The sequence below is a fragment of the Papaver somniferum genome, unplaced genomic scaffold (genome assembly GCF_003573695.1).
Source record: "Papaver somniferum cultivar HN1 unplaced genomic scaffold, ASM357369v1 unplaced-scaffold_133, whole genome shotgun sequence".
Classification (NCBI taxonomy): domain Eukaryota; kingdom Viridiplantae; phylum Streptophyta; class Magnoliopsida; order Ranunculales; family Papaveraceae; genus Papaver; species Papaver somniferum.
Window position 1 is genome coordinate 10528547 of NW_020622492.1, and position 8540 is coordinate 10537086.

The window sequence follows — 8540 nt, forward strand, 5'->3', positions numbered from 1 at the left end:
GTGACGAATCTAAGGTTGAGTTATATACCATTATCTTAGTATTAATGTCCTCTACAATATATCAAAATTTCATAGCATTTGGATGAACTATCAAAAAGATGTGTTCGAAACATCCAATCGCATGCCAACCGAGAAATTTCTGAAGGTCTCTTGGAAGTTCACTGTTTCGTCGATTTCGGCCTTTAAAAGTGCTCAAAAGCCAAAAATCTTCTTTGAAAAAGCTTGGAAATTTCCTGGCGATGAGGATTCATGGGTGGATCGCGAAAATCCTACATCGGATGAAGATTTTATGACGTTTTTGCTAAAATCTAGTTCTGAATTTTCTAATGACGTATTTCGGCAATTTTTTTCATTTATTCATTGGGATTCTCGTCTATTCATCAAAAAATCAGCAATATTATACTTATATGAATATAAATAAGAGTGCATGCTTACTCGAGGAGTTTCTAAAGTGCTCGGAAGATTAGTTTGGTCGACATCAACATCAGAAGCATTATTACTTTCTTCCGATCCGGATGGACGGTATGACCGTGTTGATTCTCCGCAACAATTTCCTCCTGGATACATCCATGATTATTATTACTCTTACTTAATAAATATCATGATCAATTATTTGAAGTACTTACATCGATTTCTTCATCACTGGATTCGTGAGCCGCTTGCCCAGCAGCAGTAAATCGAAGATCGTCAATACTTGACAGGGCAAAATTATGTAACGAAGTAACAAACATTTGTTTCATGATCCTAGTTTCACGGATAATAAGAAATCACGGGGAAGGAAGTTTCGACATCTCACCAATGAAACGACTAGGGAATTTACAGCGTTGAACAACATCCTTTAAGGTGATGGTGAACTCTCCCCATCTACATACGAAAGTGTGAGTTGGAATGTACCAGCGAGCCATTAGAGCCACTATACCTCGCGCATCATGATAAATAAACAGGTCTCCAGATGCCTGAATAACTCTTGTCACCTGTGCACGGTCCAGCTACCTCGAACGTGGGGAAAACTCAGTATATGTCTTGCCCATCCAGAGAACTTTTTTAAGGGTCGACGAGAAAGCTTAAATTCTATGATCGAGGCAGAAAATTGTTCTGCTGAAGACATAAATGAATAATTGCTAGAGGATTCACCAATTTCTTCTGAGTAACACCCCTGGGATTTATCATAAGACGAAATGCTGGGGACAAGAGACGTTTTTCACGACGAATATGCTGAATCACGAAGAAAGAAGCCTCAGTATTTGGAATGTTTTTGGTTCCAGGTGTTTCCTCATACCGTTCTTCATCAACGGAGACCTTATCCATACTTGCGTCGTCCCTGAAGGCATCATTATTCGGAGAATCGGGCATTCTTGCAAAATTGCTGCGACATCCACATTTAGATTTTGTTAACACAACATAATCAAAGCATAATTAAGATGCTCGCAATCACAAAAATGGTAATCCTCAACTCTTACCTATTTTACGATTTCACTAGACTTTACTGATGACACGAAACTTCGAAAACTTGCTTACTCCTTCAAACCTGCGAAGACGAGCAAAACTTACCATTCTACAGTCAAAACTGACTTTTCACAAAACTATGAACAATTTACATAACTTCTTCGTGTGAACGTCCCTTGATTTTATGTCAAAAATTCATAAAATCATAGCATATAATTGTTTATCTCTAACAATTGCTCAAAATTGCTTTTTTAATTTTTTATCAAAATTGTTTTTAAAAAAAACTTTATTTTTGCCCAAACGAGCATTTTTCTATGAGAGGAGCATCTTTTCTATTTTTGAAGAAAGTCCACATATTCCAAATAAAATTTCAAAGTCTCACAAACAAAATTTTTTATTATAAGATGGTCTATTCCAAAAATCTCTTTAATGCCATGGGTTATTTTTTATTGCTTTAATCTATCGAACGAACGTGCATACATATTTCCAAAGCAACGAAGTTCCATAAAACCTACACATGCATGCAACTATGGGTCCTTGAAATTTTCAACAACTCATCAAACATACAACAAAAAAATAATATATATATAATATAAATTTTTTAGGGTTTCTTCCCTTTTATATGAATTTATTTCCAAAAACCTAATAAGATAAGGATTTCCTTTTTTGGCCTAGAACCGTAAATCCTAAACTGACCAAAACTAGACCTTCGGTTGCTTAAATCAGCAGTGATTCATTTCTCCGTGCTCACGAGATGACGCTCTATCACATTACCAGGGTTTCCACCCGAACATTTGCTCATATATGGCGTCATTTGAGTAAATTGGAGATTCTGAGAATGCCTTTGTAGACTGAGTTCAACCACTGATCTCTCGTCGACTGAAAATCACCATCTAGTGCTTACTGCGGAACATGATTGTCCCTCACTAAGCAGGGGACTTAATGTTGATGGTGGATTTTCAACAAAGGTCAAGACCGTAAAATCATGATACTGCATGTTTCTGACACAGCTTCAGGAATCCATGTGAGGATTCGTGTTTTACGAAGTATGATGCATATGTCGCTCAAAATGCCTCTCCGGAGCGTTCGACACCGGGAATTTCATCATAGACTCTATGTAGAATAACGTAATTGGGCGGTTCCTTGTAAGATTGAGAGCTTAACGCCTTCAGGATGTCGGCGACACTCACTGTTCCCTGACTACATAGAGGAATTCGCATATACATAGAAGAACGATTGGGCGGTTCTCCGTAAGATTGAGAGCAATAACGGCTTCAGGAGGACGGTGACACTAACTGTTCCCTGAGTATGTAGAGTGTCCGTGCATAGACTCAGGCGGTCCTCCATACATGAAATGTTGATAGGGAAAAATGTCTTCGGGACATTGGCAACACTCGCTGATTCACTGAGTATACGCAAGAGATTAAATTCTACGTCATATTCACCACTGAATTCCTAGAAGATAATCTATCTTATCTTATTGCTCCTATTCCATGGTCAAACTCACGACTGGTTCTATGGAATGGTAATAGATTAATGTATTACTCCGATTTCATGATCGAATCCACGACTGATCTCATGAAGTGGTACTAGATATTACTCCGATTTCATGGTCGAATCCACGGATGATCTCATGAAATGGTAATATCATCACCTACCTTACTCCGATTTCATGGTCAAATCTACGATTCCATGAGATGGTAATAAAATTATCTCATTATTCTGATTTCATGATCGAATTCACAACTAATCTCATGGAATGGTAATAGATAATTTTATTACTCTGATTCTATGGTCGAATCCACAACCCCATGGGATGGTAATGCTTGTTTTATTATTCCGAATTCGTGGTCGAATCCACAGCTGATCCTACGAATTGATAATAAATAGCTACTTATTTTTATTCTCCGTTTCATGAATTATTTTTCACTTAATTTCATGAATTAACAATAAATATTAACAACCGGGCATCTGGACCATCATTAAGTAAGCCCCACAAAAATAGTGCAAGTGTACTCGACAATGATGCACGACTGAGCACCCGGATGCACAAACGAGCATCCAAAAATACGGACAGATGAGGAACACAAAACTGGAGAAAACAATAAATAATAATAAAATAATAAGGGGCGCCCAGGGGCCGGGCCCACCGGCCGGCCATGCCCTAGCCGTGGCCGGTCCCATGCCTCCTTTATTATTTTGGCCTATTTTGTTATTTTCATGAACTCATGAAAACTCCTTGATTTTAGCAACTTTCCTTGTTTTTATGCAAAACTCATGAATTTCCCATAACTTCATGGATTCATGAAATAATATTATAAAATAGAAAATGTTGTGCGGGACCGGGCAACCTAGCCGGCCGGCCATGCCCAAGTCGTGGCCTGTCCCACACCTTACAATCCCTAGCTTTTATAATTATTGTTCCCCAATCTCATGAAACTCCTATGTTTCAACAAAACTCATGGATTCTCCATAACTTCACGGGTTCATAAAAAATAATATTATTATAAAATAGGAAAAGGTGTGCGGGACCGAGCAACATAGCCAGCCGGCCCTTCCCTAGACATTGTCGGTCCCATACCTTGCAATCCCTAGCCTTTTATAATTATTATTTTCCTCAATTCATGAAACTCCTTGGTTTGAGCAAAAATCATAATTTTGTTAGAACTTCTCCAATTTTGCTCGAATCATGAAAAACCAAAAGCCAACATGGTCACACGACCGGATAGCCTCCCACGACAATTTTAAATGTTAAAATACATTTATTTTAATATTTACAAAATATTGATCAATTGAGCATACATGCTCGTTCTGACAAAAATCAAGAATTTCAGTCAGGAAGAAACTCTTCTGAAAATTCACAATGTTGCTCGAACGCACATCATGAAATACCGAAACTCTCAGTACGGAGACACGGACACCACGACAACGTGTGCATGCCTTCATGACCGACTAGAGTCATCCCTAGGGCTTGCACAAAGCCGGTCCCACACACTTTCATAATTCTGACCTAATTTGCTCAATTGCTCATATTGGGCCCAAACTCTCTTCAACCAACCTGGGGATTGCTCAAACGACCAACAACTGGTCCCGTGACCACCAAGATCTGGTCCCCCATCCTTCATACCTAGGTTTTATCACCTAATGTTGAACCCAGCAATATTTCAGTAAATGATGAAACCGACATTTAATCATCATTCTTTCACTAATCTCAAACTGAGAACCCTGGTGCATGCTCTCTCGAGCACGAGGCACCATATGGACACCCATCATCCCATGTGGTCGGTCCTTCTATCACTCATGACCTATTTTCAGCGATACATCAATTATGATATGAAATTAGGGTTTTGAATAAATGCTCTAAGAATCATCATTCTGAGCAAGATTCAATCACTAATGAATTTATGTTGATTCAGCAACCAACATCTGAATTAATCATATGATATTTGGTAATCCACCAATATTTTAATATTTTATAGGGTCACGTCACCAATAAATAATTCGTCGAATTGAGCATACTTGCGCAGTTGCTCAAGTATTGATCCAGCTATCAATAATTGGTAATTTATCAATAATTTGTCGAATTGAGCATGCTTGCTCAATTGCACAAACAAACTATCAACATTCACTATTTTTGTCGAATTGAGCAATACTTGCTCAGTTGCACGTCAAATCATAAATAATCATTAATTTGTCGAATTGAGCAATACTTTCTCAGTTGCTCACCAAATTCTTAATATTCAGTAATTCGTCGAATCGAGAAATACTTGCTCTCGCTCTGGTCAGTAATTTAACAATACTTACATCCCATCAGAGAACTACATGTTCGATCCATGAATCGCTGAGCATTCACCATTTATGCTCGATTCAACAAAACCTAGACTCATTGTCCAAACAGTCAACAACTGACTAATTAATACACGTCTGTCATACAGACTCCACGATTCGTGAGACATCAATCGCGTCAAATTGGGGGATAACAACTAGGGTTTTGGTCTGGCGGCCTACAACACGTGGGTTCATCCACAACGAGAAATGTGAGTAAGTCGTGTCAACGGTTGAAGGAGATAGCAAAGTAGTGGATAAATGATCAACCAAGTCTCTGCATGATATGAAACTGGTTTCACCACGATCTCCCACTCTTTCACTCAAGAAACCGTCACACTTACAGGGATCAAGGTGTTCACGACTCTTACAATATAAATAAGTCTCTGAATCCATGATTGAAGACAACGAACGATCACTAGCTATCAACAATCGTCCAGGATTCCTCGAGTAACTACTCTCAAGAATTCATCAATCCATCAGAACTTATTCGAACTCATCAGTTCAATAAAATTGCAAAAACCTTCAACACATCCACAATCCTTGATCATCACTGATCCCACACAATTCCCAGCTTCCCTCAATAAAATTGCAAAAACCTTCAACACATCCACAATCTGAGAGGAAATCAGAATTTAAACTCAGCAAGTAGTTTTAGAAGTAGTTTTAGGGAAGGAAAAGGGAATGTAGGGTTACGCAACCTTTAACAGGTTCGTGCACGCACAACTCTGAACCCTAGATAGAGTAGAATTATCGAGAATAACCCTCCTTTATTGATAGACAGGGAATTCCAATTTTGCATCAAACAAAAACAAAACTAAGAAAAGAAAAGAAGAAAACAAACTTTTCCTAAAGCCTGAGAGGTGGACAACCTTGTTTCTTTTGATCAGGCACATGAGACAAGATACACAAATCAACACAATCAAGTTATGTTGCGGTGAACAACACTTTGTCCACCATGTTCCTTTTGAGAGGAATCCATAGACCTATGTCTATCAAAACAATTGGACCATACGAAGGTTTTCCCAATCATAATTTAGATTTTGAAGCCTAGCTTCCTTCTCACTGGTATTCCCTTCAAATACGATTTCTAAGATATCCCAGGCTTGATTAGACTCTGTGCATGTAGTCAAATGGTGCTGAAGATTTGGGGTAATGGCATGTATGATAGCATTTAAGCCGTCAGAATTTTACTTTGCAGCAAGGATTTCTTCTGGACTATATCTGCCAATATCCTTAGGTATAGATACATCGCCTTCTGTATTAACCGGAGGATCATAGCCATTAACAACACGTACCCATGTTTGAAAATCACGAGATTGAAGAAAAGCACCATAACAATTTTCCACCGTAGGTATTTTGAGCCTTCGAAGACTGGTGGTACGTTTATGCAGATAGAATTCCTGTCCATAGAGTCAGATCGCTACAAACACAAACTTATAAGGTCTTTAAACGTGTTTTCCTTCTCTGATACCAATTGAAAAAGTGGGGGTCTAACAACCACACCCATATTTCGCTTAGCAATATGTATGGACTAACTCCAATATACTTTTAAGAGAATCAACTAGACAGTCAGACTCAATCTTAATAAAAGTATATCAAAGAGTTATATCTCACTTTCTCGATTCAATACTTACTCAAGCAAATAGAAATCTGCGAGTCTAATTGAATACAAGAGAAATCACTTGAACGGTACCAAAGACCAATGTTCAAGGATCAATAAATTTCAACCAACAACCAAAGGTTGGATTTCCCAATTGATCGATTCAACACACAACCTGTGATATTTCAATTATATAACAAAATATAATATGGAAAAGAAATAACACAAACACTAGAAGTTTTGTTAACGAGGAAACCACAAATGCAGAAAAACCCAGGGACCTAGTCCAGATTGAACACACACTGTATTAAGCCGCTACAGACACTAGCCTACTACAAACTAACTTCGGTATGGAGTGTAGTTGAACCCCAATCAATCTCACACTGATCCAAGGTACAGTTGCGGTCCTTACGTATCTGATCCCAGAAGGATACCACGCACTTGATTCCCTTAGCTGATCTTGAAAAAGAAGGGGTCTAACAACAACACCCAATATTTCGCTTAGCAATTTGTATGGATAATCTCGAATACACTTTTAAGAGAATCAACAAGCATCAATCAACTAAAAGTATATCAACGAGTTTATATCCCTCTCTTGATTTGATTTACTCAAGCAGGAATTGCGAGTTCTAATCAAATACAAGGAATAACTTGGATGGTACCAAAAACCAATATCCAAGGATCAATCAATGACAATCAACAACCAAAGGTTGGATTATTCTAATTGATGATCTAAACGCACAATATATATATTATTTCAATTATAAAGATAAAACAATATAATGTGGAAATTGAAATAACACAGACACCAGAAATTTTGTTAACGAGGAAACCGCAAATGCAGAAAAACCCCGGGACCTAGTCCAGATTGAACACACACTGTATTAAGCCGCTACAGACACTATCCTACTCCAAGATAACTTCGGTCTGGACTGTAGTTGAACCCCAACAAATCTCACACTGGTCCAAGGTACAGTTATGCTCCTACGTCTCTGATCCCAGCAGGATGCTACGTACTTGATTTCCTTAGCTGATCTCACCCACAACTAAGAGTTGCTACGACCCAAAGTCGAAGACTTTAATAAACAAATCTGTATCACACAGAAAAGTATATGATAATAGATAACTCCGTCTCCCACGAATATACCTATGAGTTTTGTTCCGTCTTTTGATAAATCAAAGTGAACAGGAACTGATTGATAAACCGATCTTATATTCTCGAAGAACATCCTAGTATTATCAATCACCTCACAATAGTCTTAATCGACGCAGCGAAAAAATATATTGTGGAATAACAAACGATGAGACGAAGCTGTTTGTGATTACTTTTTATCTTGCCTATCGGAGATAGAAATTTCAAGCCAACTATTATAATTGTACTCGTACGATAGAAACAACAAGATCAGATCACATAACTACAAGAAAAGTATTATTGGTCTGGCTTTACAATCCCAATGAATTCTTTAAGTCGTTAACCTGGTTTAGAAGAAGAAACCAAAGGTTAAAGGAGAATCGACTTTAGCTTGGCACAACTAGTATCACACAGAATGTGTAGGGATTAGGTTTCCCAGTTGCTAGAGTTCTCCCTTATATAGTATTTCAAATAAGGGTTTGCAATCAATGTTAGCTTAGTAAAAAATCATTCAATATTCACCGTTAGATGAAA